General features: G+C 44.1%; 1 protein-coding gene across 3 annotated transcripts in view; it reads right to left on the bottom strand.

The window, feature by feature from the left end:
- COG5 (component of oligomeric golgi complex 5) overlaps positions 1 to 13,014 on the bottom strand; it is a 307,456-nt gene that overhangs the window by 156,461 nt on the left and 137,981 nt on the right. The gene's annotated exons all lie outside the window — the stretch shown is intronic.

Raw genomic sequence — 13,014 nt, 5'->3', positions numbered from 1 at the left:
CTTCATGTGGATAAGTCACAAAACCTCTACTCTTTTCCCCATGGCTATGCATTCAACTCTCTCTCTCTCTCTCTCTCATCCTTCCCACCCCTCCCCACCACACTTAGTTTTAAATGTATTATGTTTAACCTATAAGCATAGCTTGTGGGATTTAGTAATACAAACTGTTTTATGAACTGTTTGACATTTGTCTACTAGGTAAAAAACTATTTAGCATTGTTTTCTCATTGTCTTGCTTCTTTATTACCTTTTGTTATAAACACTGAAATACCATGTAAAGTCTTTTTTGTTACATTACCTATTTGAAATACAACATGACCTGAATTACTGCCAAAAATGTTAAAAAAGAAAGTCATGATTTCTCTAGTGTTGTACAATTTGTTCCAATGAGAAAACACTGATCTACACAGAGAAAAGGTAGTGAGATGTAGTAGTGCCGAGCAGGAGGCTACCTAGTATACAATATATTTGGTGATAAATATTTGAAAGAGTATTTCCATATAGCAATAATTTCCAGTTTCTGTGGTGTTTCAGTTTTGCTTTTGGTTTTCTCTGGATCTGGGAAAACCTTTTTGTGTTATTGTAAAAATACAGTGCTGACACCACAGGAAATATGCATAGTGACCACCAGCAGGGTGGTTCTTACAAAAACATAAAATATGTAATCTGAAAAGACAGTCTACTTCACTTGTGGTTTGCACATTTACAGTCCTTAAGTACAGGGGTTACATAGAGTAATACAGAAGTTAATGAACAGGACCCTAGAAATTTATTCCAGCTATTCCAAGGCTCAAACACTACCATCAGTTCCTATGGAAACTAAAAGGATATTCTAGGTTATATCAGTATCAGCTGATCATAGTGCAGAGAAATCTGTGGTTTATTTTAATCCATAGCTCAGAAGGTATAAATGTATTCTTAATGTTTCTTGCTGATTCTGAATTGCCCAAGCCTGGTAAGCAATTCAGTTCCATTAGATCATGCTTAAAGATAAACTGAACACTTTTCAGACCGTAACAGTAATGGGCAAATCTCATAAGGTTGGTCAAGCACCGTGAAGTTCACCATTCAAATGCTGAATATAACTGTAATACATATTTAGAAGATGGTCTTTGGGTGTGGGATGAGTAATAAAGTGTTTAAATTATTTATTTTACATGGTAGCTAACACGCTTTGAAGTTAAAGAAACACCCTTAGATTTACAGAAACCTCTTTTAGTAGTTCCTTGTATCAGATGTTGAAGGAGGTTGATTTTGGCAGTTCAAAAGGTTGTGCAACCCAAAACTATAACACTGAAGATGAACAGTAAGTTGAATAATGCAATATAAATGAGTATTGTTCTGCTAAAAAGACTTGGAGAAGACCCTCCCTTGATTCCCTGCTCACCCTCAGCAACAAGATATCTTCCATAATGATCACCTCCTGTGGAAAGTGTGGGGACAGGAATGATTATCAGGTCCACCCTACAGTGCTGGCTCTTCCCAAGTGCCCAAGAGCCACGTGCCCAGTGTACAGCAGGGTCCGGGAACAGTGATTTACCCTGCCCCTGCGGCTACTCACCATTTTGAGGGTCTTGTGGCTCACGTGTGCTTGCCTGGGGTCAGCCAGTTCGTGACAGGTGTAGGAGTACTGGCTCTGTTTTAAAGCACTGAAACAGTGTTGTCTGTGTTGCAAACAATACTGCTTCTGTAAAATGTTGCATTTAAACTTCACAGAGATGACCTTGGGAGCACAGCCTCCCTCTCTGTTATCGGCAGCAGAACGGCTGCGCAGAATTAGAAAACGTTCAAAAAGAACTAAGGAAGACTTTATGCGTGAGATTATGATACACTCCGCCGCCGAGAAAAAAGAATTGAAGGAGTGGTGGGACACCGAGAAGAGGGACCGAAAGGAGAATGCAACACACCAGAAAGAAGCCACAGAGCGGCTCTTAACAGTTATGGAGAGCCAAGCAGACACGCTCCAAGCGATACTAGCTCTTCAAACCGAGCAGCTCCGTGCCTGCCCTCCCCTGCAGCCTCTGTGACAAAATTCTTTCCCATACGCCCCCCCCCCCCACACACACACCACCAACACACTTATCAACCTCCTGGCTCCACTCTCTACCTGCAACATTCCACTCCTCCCTCCTCACAGTCCATCAGTGTGGATTCCCACTACCCACTGCACTCAACACCCATCCCTCTCCAGTTTGGCCCTGCTGAGGTACAGCACCTGCTGTATCGTACTCCAAAGGAGAAAGTTGGGTGTGATCCCTGGACATAGACAAATCTGTAGCTGTCATGGTCTCCGCTTGAGACCTTCCCTTCCCCCGTCCCCCTCCCTACTGATGATTTTTTTTCATTTGACTCTCTCCTCTGGTTGTTGTCTTTCAATAAATTAATGGTGTTTGTTTGAAAGCAATCTTTATTCTATTAAGTGAGAGCAAAAAGAGCACTGCAAAGCAACATACAATTATGTTAAGGTCCCTTCTTGGATCATGTGCACCAATCACCTCCTAGCATTACAAGCACTACAATCCTGAGCATAGCAATAAATATTAGTGGCTTTCAGCTTCAAATGGATTCCTCAAAGCATCCCTAATTCTCATGGCCCTACACTGTGCCCCTCTAATAGCCCTGGCCTCTGGCTGTTCAAACTCAGCCTCCAGGCACTGAGCCTCTGCGGTCCAGCCCTGAGTGAAGCTTTCACCCTTCCCTTCACAAATATTATGGAGCATACAGCACGCGGCTAAAAGCATTGGAATATTGTCATCAGCCATGTCCAGCTTCCCATACAGACATCGCCAGCAGGCTTTTAAACGGCCAAATGCACACTTCACAGTTATTCTGCACTTGCTCAGCCTGTTGTTGAATCGCTCCTTGCTGCTGTCAAGTTGCCCCGTGTATGGCTTCATGAGCCATGGCATTAAGGGGTAGGCGGGGTCTCCCAGGATCAAAATGGGCATTTCGACTTCCCCTACAGTAATCTTCTGGTCAGGGAAGAAAGTCCCTGCTTCCAGCTTCTGGAACAGGCCAGTGTTCCGAAAGATACGTGCGTCATGCACCTTTCCAGACCAGCCCGCATTAATGTCTGTGAAACGACCACGGTGATCCACAAGCGCCTGGAAAACCATTGAGAAATACCCCTCGCGATTAATGTACTCGGTGGCTAGGTGGTCTGGTTCCAGAATTGGAATATGCATGCCATCCATCGTCCCTCCACAGTTAGGGAAGCCCATTTGTGCAAAGCCATCCACAATGTCATGTATGTTGCCCAGAGTCACGGTCTTTCAAGCAGGATGCGATTAATGGCCCTGCACACTTTCATCAACAAGACTCCAACGGTCGACTTTCCCACTCTGAACTGGTTAGCAACCAATCGGTAGCAGTCTGGAGTAGCCAGTTTCCACAATGCAATCGCCACACTTCTCCAATGGCAGGGCAGCTCTCATTCTCGTGTCCTTGTGCTGCAGGGCTAGGGCGAGTTCTCACACAGTCCCACGGATGTGGCTTTCCTCATGTGAAAGTTCTGCAGCCACTGCTCATCATCCCAGACATGCATCATGATGTGATCCCACCACTCAGTGCTTGTTTCCCGAGCCCAAAAGTGGCATTCCACTGTGGTCAGCACCTCTGTGAATGCCACAAGCAATCTCGTGTCGTAGCTACTACGCGTGGCGAGATCAACATCACACTCTCTTGACTTTGTAGTTTAAGGAATAACTTCACTGCCACTCGTGACGTGTTGGTCAGTGTGAGCAGCATACTGGTCAACAGCTCGAGATGCATTCCTGGAGCCCAAAAGAGGTAGAACTGGACACGCAGTACACAAACTATTGAAAGATGGCGCCAAATGTGCACAGAAGCACAGGGATTGTTGGGATGCGAAGCAATGCATCACGGGGCATTGGGACACACACACGCCTTCCCACAAGTCTTAACCACAAAAGAGAAAGTGGTGCTCTATGGGATAGCTGCCCAGAGTGCACCACTCTGAATAGCGCCGCAAGTGTAAACACGTTATTGCGCAGGCAGCTGTCAGTGTGAACACACAACAGCTGTTTTCCTTCAGCGCTCTCTGAGCGGCACTGTAACTGCCAGCACTGTTACTTTGCAAGTGTAGATGTGCCTTTAGACAATAGTCCCCGGTGCAATATACACAGGGTCTTCTTCCCCTCCTGGGCTCAGATCTCAGTTCTTCCCCACTCTTGTCCAGAGTACTGATTCTCAGGGCTTTTCCCTTCTCTGAGTGTCTCCCTTCTTCTAGGGCCAGTCACAGGAGCCAGACTCCCTCTTCAGTCCTCCTCCAGGCTGTCTGCCCAGGAGTTACCCTTCTGCAGCACGTACTACAGGAGCCAGCTGCCCTCCTCCAACTGAGTTCTCATGGCCTTTTGTGGGCATCCCTTTCCAAGCTGGGTCTAGTAACTGAACATGGCTACATGATCCCTAGCCAATCAAGATCAGCTGGGAGTATAGCTGATCCTATACATATCAGGCTAGACCCAATTCCCCTTAAAGGGCCAGCCAGCTGATGACATATATATTACAAAACAGAACTTGTTCATTAAAATAGAATGGGTGATGTACTAAACACCTACCTTTTATCCTACACTTTTCCTTGACTAGGAAAAAGTTTGAGTTCAGGTCAGGCTTAACGATTTCCTGCTAGCTAATCCCAACCTATACTCAACCACTTTTCCTAGAAAAACAAATCCACAGAGTCAAAGGAGTTAGATAACAGTTTTCGGCTGATAACACCTAGCACATTGCTTTCTGTAGTTCTGACTCCCAGCCTGTATGAACCAGGAAAATTAGGTGCATTTAGCACACATGTTAATTAGCCTTTTTTAAACACCAGGTAGCATTTAAAGCAGACAGATATTTGGTGTTTAAAAATGTGTGAATTGGTTTTGGCCAACCCTAGGGTTGGCTCTGTCTCACACTTTTTAAGCACCAGTGGCTTTGGCTACACTAGGAGCTAAGTAGTGTTTAAAAATGTATTAATTAACATGCTGTAGCTAACACACCTCATCAGCTAATCTAGACAGGGCTCTAGCATGAGCATGCCAGAGCTGTAACTGCACTGCATGTGGAAAAGGCGAAGGATTCCCACACATAACTAGGCCAGCTCTCATCCTGCCATCCCTTTTTTAGTTAATGACCAAGGGTTCATTAATATGAAGCAGAGACTGCACTTCACAGTAGGACTCTGGCTAGTCCCAAGACTGGAGTGCAAAGGAACAGGTGGGTCAGAGCGCTTTCCACCCCTCCCACCCTTTCCACATATGCACAGGAGATGCTGTAAGCACATATAGTTCTTGCTCTGCTTTAAACAGCATACATCCATGCACATACATCCACAGAATACCCTACTCCAGAGATTATTTAGTAACAAAGTAACAAACCTCAAACCTAAGCTTTCTCCCTGAGCTTGGCTGTCCCTAGGATGTTCCCTGCTGAACCTCTCCTTACTAGGTTCTAATTTCCTCTGCCTAGATTGATACTCCAATCCTCCTAATATCTCTGCTGGAATTATCAAGAGCCACTTGCTGTTATGACTGCACATTCATGCAAGGTTCAAGCACCTGACATTAGAATGACTTAAAAGACTTCACCTACATTCCTACGAAGTGTCATTGTGTACCACCTTATTACAGACACAAAAATTGAGATAGCTACTTTGTCAGGATCTCCTCCAGGGGACCAATTTAGCCAAATAACAGTGAAACTTAATGACTGCTGCTTAATGGGTACTATATTAGAAAAAGTTCTGACGCTGTTAAGGGATTAAATAATATTTCAATGAGGGTTAAACAGGTGTAAAATTCTGAACTCCACTCTTTTAAACAGAGTTATAGTCCAATAAAGAAATATGTAATGTGATGAATGCCATTTTTAGTCTTGAGTTTATATTCCATACAGCATTTTATTATAATGCAAATCTTTTCAGATTTTTCATGAGAGAGTGGCATACTCTCTTCATAAGGATAATAGGTTGTCTTAGTTTTCTGTTCTAATTAAGGGGATTTATTGTATTCTTATATGAAATAAAGTGGAAAATGTATAATAGTTGCAATGTTAACTAGGGCAGATAAATGCATCATTGCAACTGAGTGACATTCTGCTATACATCACTCCTTACAATACTGGATTGGGTATAAATAATAGAAACATGATATAATATGGTGTCATAAATATAAAGGGAAGGGTAAACCCCTTTGAAATCCCTCCTGGCCAGGGGAAAGCTCCTCTCACCTGTAAAGGGTTAAGAAGCTAAAGGTAACCTCGCTGGCACCTGACCAAAATGACCAATGAGGAGACAAGATACTTTCAAAAGCTGGGAGGAGGGAGAGAAACAAAGGGTCTGTGTCTGTCTGTATGCTGCTCTTGCCAGGGACAGAACAGGAATGGAGTCTTAGAACTTTTAGTAAGTAATCTAGCTAGGTATGTGTTAGATTATGATTTCTTTAAATGGCTGAGAAAAGAATTGTGCTGAATAGAATAACTATTTCTGTCTGTGTATCTTTTTTGTAACTTAAGGTTTTGCCTAGAGGGGTTCTCTATGTTTTTGAATCTAATTACCCTGTAAGATATCTATCATCCTGATTTTACAGGGGGGATTTCTTTATTTCTATTTACTTCTATTTTTTATTAAAAGTCTTCTTGTAAAACACTGAATGCTTTTTCATTGTTCTCAGATCCAAGGGTTTGGGTCTGTGGTCACCTATGCAAATTGGTGAGGCTTTTTATCCAACATTTCCCAGGAAAGCGGGGGTGCAAGTGTTGGGAGGATTGTTCATTGTTCTTAAGATCCAAGGGTCTGGGTCTGTAGTCACCTAGGCAAATTGGTGAGGCTTTTTACCAAACCTTGTCCAGGAAGTGGGGTGCAAGGTTTTGGGAAGTATTTTGGGGGGAAGGACGCGTCCAAACAGCTCTTCCCCAGTAACCAGTATTAGTTTGGTGGTGGTAGCGGCCAGTCCAAGGACAACGGGGGGAATATTTTTGTACCTTGGGGAAGTTTTGACCTAAGCTGGTAAAGATAAGCTTAGGAGGTTTTTTCATGCAGGTCCCCACATCTGTACCCTAGAGTTCAGAGTGGGGGAGGAACCTTGACATATGGTATCAATTATATAGGTACATAGTGATGTGAAGGCAAGAACAGCATGCAACTCATGCCTAAGACTGAACATCAGTATGTGTAATATGGAACGCACTGCATTGCATGAGACTAGAGATGAAAAATAAGAGAGTCCACAGAAATGATAAAGGAAGTGGCTATAGCGTGATTAGTTAGACTATTTCTTCAAAGTGGTGCTTTCTCAAATATTAGGTGATTTTCAGATACAATATCCATAGAGTGACCAGACGTTTCATTTTTAAAGGGACAGTCCCGTATTTAAGCCCTCCTGCAGGTGTCCCAACTTTTTAATAAAACAGGTAAATTGTCCCATATTTTCTGTTCTCTCCCTCCCCCCCCATCATTATTGGCGGGTCCTGCTGCTGGTTGGATCCCTGCTCGCCAGCTGCCCGCCCACCAGCGGTGAGTGGGCGGGGGTCCAGTGGGTGACAATGGGGATGGGTGTGCAAGGCTGGTGGCGGGGCGAAGTTGCAGTGCGCGAGGCCAGCCTGCTGGTCCATCAGCACAGCCCCCGCTGCATGCCAGCTCTTAGCCGACAGGGCTCCGCCCCCACATCCCATTTCAGGCTGGCACTGGCTGTGCGCTGTGGTGGCTGGTGCATGCAGGCAGGTGCCAGGCAGCAGCCAGTTACATGTCGCCTCTGCTGCCCACCCATCGGCCCCTTAAATGCTCCCCCTTTTGCTGTCCTCTTCCCTGCTTTGCCCCTTCACCCCACAACCCAGCTCCACTGCTCCTCCATATTCCCCCAAGTGGAGGCATCCTGCTCCCAATGCTGTGTGAAGAACCAGCCCCTGGTCGGAGTGCTCAGCTCACCAACAGCCTGGCCAGCAGGCTCCTTCTTTTCCCCACTGCCTCTGACTGGGCCAGGAAAGCCCACCCCAGGAAAGCCCAAGACCCTCCAATCCAGGACACTTGCCCTGCTCACTTGCATTAACGCAGCCCCAACGGTTGACTTCCCAACTCCAAATTGATTCATGACCAACTGGTAGCAGTCTGGAATCGCCAGCTTCTGCACAGCGTTTGCCACATGCTTCTGTATCAATTGGGCAGCTCTCATTCTGGTGTCCTTGCACAGCAAGGCCTAGGGCGAGCTCTGCACACAGTTCCAGGAAGGTGGCTTTCCGCATCCGAAAGTTCTATAGCCACTGCTCTTCATCCCACACCTGCATAACAATACGATCCCACCATTCAGTGCTTGTTTCCTGAGCCCAAAAGTGATGGTCTTCCCTATGCAGCTGCTCTGTGAATGCCAAAAGCAATCTAAAGTTACTCCTATCCATATCACACAGCATGTCAGGCAACTAGGAGTCTTCTTCAATTAGGAACTTGATGATTAACTGCATTGCCTTCCCATAAAGATGCTGGGGTGCACAGCACAGAATGGCCGTTGCAAAAGTGCCACAAAACAAAGCCCGAAGTCCATGGCCTGCTGGGACACAAAGCAATGCATCACGGGACATTTAGCCAGGTAACAAGATGCGCCATGATCTGCTCCGACTTCCCACAACACCTACAGAAGGTGTTGAGCTGAGCTGTGGGATAGGTATCTACATTGCAATGCTCGCATTGTCATTGATGGTGCCCCCACCATGGACACGATCTACTGATAGAGGCAGCAAGTGTGAACATGCGATTCCGATTTTTATTATGCCGACTTTTGTGTCTCACCATTACTTTTGTCGACAAAAATTGGTAGTGTAGAGATAGCCTTTGTTAATGTTGCTATTGATGGTTAATTGATCTCATTCCCTGAGGCAGAAATGTAGCAGACTGCCTGTGTAGTAACATTGTTAATGTTCCTATTGTTAGTTAACTGTTCCCATTCTCAGTCAATTCCCCCAGGAGCATAAAACCTGTAAAAGTTTTAAGGCCCCTACATTGCCACAGTGATGCAAAGCTTTATAAATGACAGCAAGAGAATCAGCTACGAAGATCTTATGTGCTTTCTCACTTTTTTCCTGTGCCAAAGTGGCACAATGGGGTTAGATTACAGTGCAGGATTTATTTTACTTAGCCACTAAAAGACTTTGAGAGCAAATAAAACATTTACCAGTCAATAAAATGTCAGGACAATAAGAACCAAGCACTTCCCAAAGTACCCAGCCAGATCCAGGACAATGATTAGCAAAATTGTATGACTTTCACGTGTGAAACTCTGAGCATTTTAAAATGATATTCTACTTCGTTTTTTTGTTGATTTCTGTTTGTTTTTTTTTCTGTTTGGTGTTCTGTAATGTAGTTAAATGAAAATCCAAGATTATAACTGGAATGCAGGGTATTAGTTACCAAGCGTTTGTAACTTAACTTTCATGTGTTTAGGAAATGCTGAATAGCTATTGTGGTTTTTTTTTCTATATTGTAGTTTAAATAACTTATCAAAACAATTGAAACTCATGTGATTATATTGCATTTTTTTGACAAAATTTGCAGAATTTTGCAGATTTTTTTTTTCCTGCACAGAATTTTTAATTTTTTGGCACTGTATCCTCCCAGGAGTAAAAAAAGGAATAAAGTAAAGAATTCCTCTTTTTTGTGGGTTTTCTTCCCTTTCTTCCTTAATTTGTTTGGGTGTAGTTGGCAGAGGTTTGTTGTTGTTTTTTTGAGAAAAAGCATCCTATGAAAAGCTACGATGGTGTAGTTTACATTCATTTAGATCGGAAAGTAGTTATTTATTTTACATTTATTTATTGGATTCTCTAACATGATCACCAGAATCTGAATGCCTCACAAATATCAATGGATTTATTTTCACAGCATCCATGTGAGGTAGGAAAATACTACTATCTCCCTCTTATAGATCAGAGACTGAGGCATAGACACATTACATAATATCCCCACCGTCTCACATGAAGTCTGTATCACAGAAAGAACAGAACCAAGAATCCAAGAATAGTTTGTCTGCATCCCAGTCTAGGGTCTTAACTACAAAATAATTTTTCCTTAAGATGTACTGTCATTCTTAACTCCTATACAAGGAAATTCCAGAGTCCCAAGACCTCCGCTAATGAAGGTTTGCCTTCCACTCTTAAGAGTTTCACAAATATTGTTGATAGTCCCAAAGTACCTGAGGAGTGCAGGGTCCTGAAGTATCTCTTCAGTCTAAAGAAAGTCTAAACTAATAAGCTGACCATAAAGGAAAAACTGCTAGAATTTCTGCTCTTGAAAAAAGTTTTTCCAGAAGTACACATGCACATAGATGAATAGGCTTATAAAATAAATCAGGAAGTCAGGGTCATGGTCAAGGACAAAACTATATTTACATACCCAACACAATACAGGAACGATAACCTTATGGTTAAGGTGCAGGAGTAAGAGTCAGAAATCCTGAGTTCCCTTCCCAGCTCTACCTCATGCTTTTAGTTTGACTTGGGCAAGTCACCTGACTTCTTGGCACCTCAGTTTTCCAATGGCAAAAACAAAAACAAATAATATAGAGATACTACTACTACTATTTCTCTGACTTATATGATTATTCATTGCTGGTAAAGCATCTGGAGTTCCTCAAATCAAAGGCACTATGAAAGAGCTACATGTCTTCATCAGATGGCCCTGGCCTGGTTTATTTTGCAAACTGAAGTTGTGAAGCAGACAGAGGACCACCCAGATAGAAAGTTGCTCAGTCAAGCCCTGGTCCCATCTTATGGCCCAATCCTGCAACCCTAATATGAATAATTTCAACGTCTACATAATTGATGATTCTTCTGGATCAATTTCGAATTTCAGCCATGACAATCATGAGACTATATCAGGTTGGTAGGACACACATAGAACTGGTCCCACTCTGGATCTGGAATTTGTTTCTGGCCTAAAATTTCAGCAGCTGGAAGTTATACTTTTGTTATAGACTAACCACTGACTCCTTCAATTCAAAATTGAAGTGTATTTATGTTGTTTCTGGTGGGCTGCCCTTGTATGTATCAATGTGTTTTCAGGCAGTCATGAGAAACAATAGGTTTCAGAGTAACAGCCGTGTTAGTCTGTATTCGCAAAAAGAAAAGGAGTACTTGTGGCACCTTAGAGACTAACCAATTTATTTGAGCATGAGCTTTCGTGAGCTACAGCTCACTTCATTGGATGCATATCGTGGAAACTGCAGAAGACATTATATACACACAGAGACCATGAAACAATACCCCCTCACACCCCACTGTCCTGCTGGTAATAGCTTATCTAAAGTGATCATCAAGTTGGGCCATTTCCAGCACAAATCCAGGTTTTCTCACCCTCCGCCCCCCCCCTCCCCACACACACACAAACTCACTCTCCTGCTGGTAATAGCTTATCCAAAGTGACCACTCTCCCTACAATGTGCATGATAATCAAGGTGGGCTATTTCCAGCACAAATCCAGGTTTTCTCACCCCCCCACCCCCATACACACACAAACTCACTCTCCTGCTGGTAATAGCTTATCTAAAGTGATCATTAGGTTGGGCCATTTCCAGCACAAATCCAGGTTCTCACCCTCCGCCCCCATACACACACACTAACTCACTCTCCTGCTGGTAATAGCTTATCTAAAGTGATCATCAAGTTGGGCCATTTCCAGCACAAATCCAGGTTTTCTCACCCTCCGCCCCCCCACCCCCCACCCCCACAAACTCACTCTCCTGCTGGTAATAGCTCATCCAAAGTGACCACTCTCCTACAATGTGCTTGGTAATCAAGGTGGGTCATTTCCAGCACAGATCCAGGCTCTCACCCCCCACCCCACCCCCAGGGGGAACACACACACACACACACACATAAACTCACTCTCCTGCTGGCAATAGCTCATCCAAACTGACCACTCTCCAAGTTTAAATCCAAGTTTAACCAGAACGTCTGGGGGGTGGTTGGAGCAAATGCGGTTGTATCGCATTTGTGACTTTGTCCTTACCCATAACTATTTTACATTTGGGGACAATGTATACCTTCAGATCAGCGGCACTGCTATGGGTACCCGCATGGCCCCACAGTATGCCAACATTTTTATGGCTGATTTAGAACGCTTCCTCAGCTCTCGTCCCCTAAAGCCCCTACTCTACTTGAGCTACATTGATGACATCTTCATCATCTGGACCCATGGAAAAGAAGCCCTTGAGGAATTCCACCATGATTTCAACAATTTCCATCCCACCATCAACCTCAGCCTGGTCCAGTCCACACAAGAGATCCACTTCCTGGACCTACAGTGCTAATAAACAATGGTCAAATAAACACCACCCTATACCAGAAACCTACTGACTGCTATTCCTACCTACATGCCTCCAGCTTTCACCCTGACCACACCACACGATCCATCGTCTACAGCCAAGCTCTGCGATACAACCGCATTTGCTCCAACCCCTCAGACAGAGACAAACACCTACAAGATCTCTATCAAGCTTTCTTACAACTACAATACCCACCTGTGGAACTGAAGAAACAGACTGATAGAGCCAGAAGAGTTCCCAGAAGTCACCTACTACAGGACAGGCCTAACAAAGAAAATAACAGAACGCCACTAGCCGTCACCTTCAGCCCACAACTAAAACCCCTCCAATGCATTATTAAGGATCTACAACCTATCCTAAAGGATGACCCAACACTCTCACAAATCTTGGGAGACAGGCCAGTCCTTGCCTACAGACAGGCCCGCAACCTGAAGCAAATACTCACCAACAACCACATACCACACAACAGAACCACTAGCCCAGGAACCTATCCTTGCAACAAAGCCCGTTGCCAACTGTACCCACATATCTATTCAGGGGACACCATCACAGGGCCTAATAACATCAGCCACACTATCAGAGGCTCGTTCACCTGCACATCCACCAATGTGATATATGCCATCATGTGCCAGCAATGCCCCTCTGCCATTTACATTGGTCAAACTGGACAGTCTCTACGTAAAAGAATAAATGGACACAA

This window comes from Lepidochelys kempii, chromosome 1, assembly GCF_965140265.1.
Source record: "Lepidochelys kempii isolate rLepKem1 chromosome 1, rLepKem1.hap2, whole genome shotgun sequence".
NCBI classification, from domain to species: domain Eukaryota; kingdom Metazoa; phylum Chordata; order Testudines; family Cheloniidae; genus Lepidochelys; species Lepidochelys kempii.
This window is presented reverse-complemented; position numbering and strand designations above follow the sequence as displayed.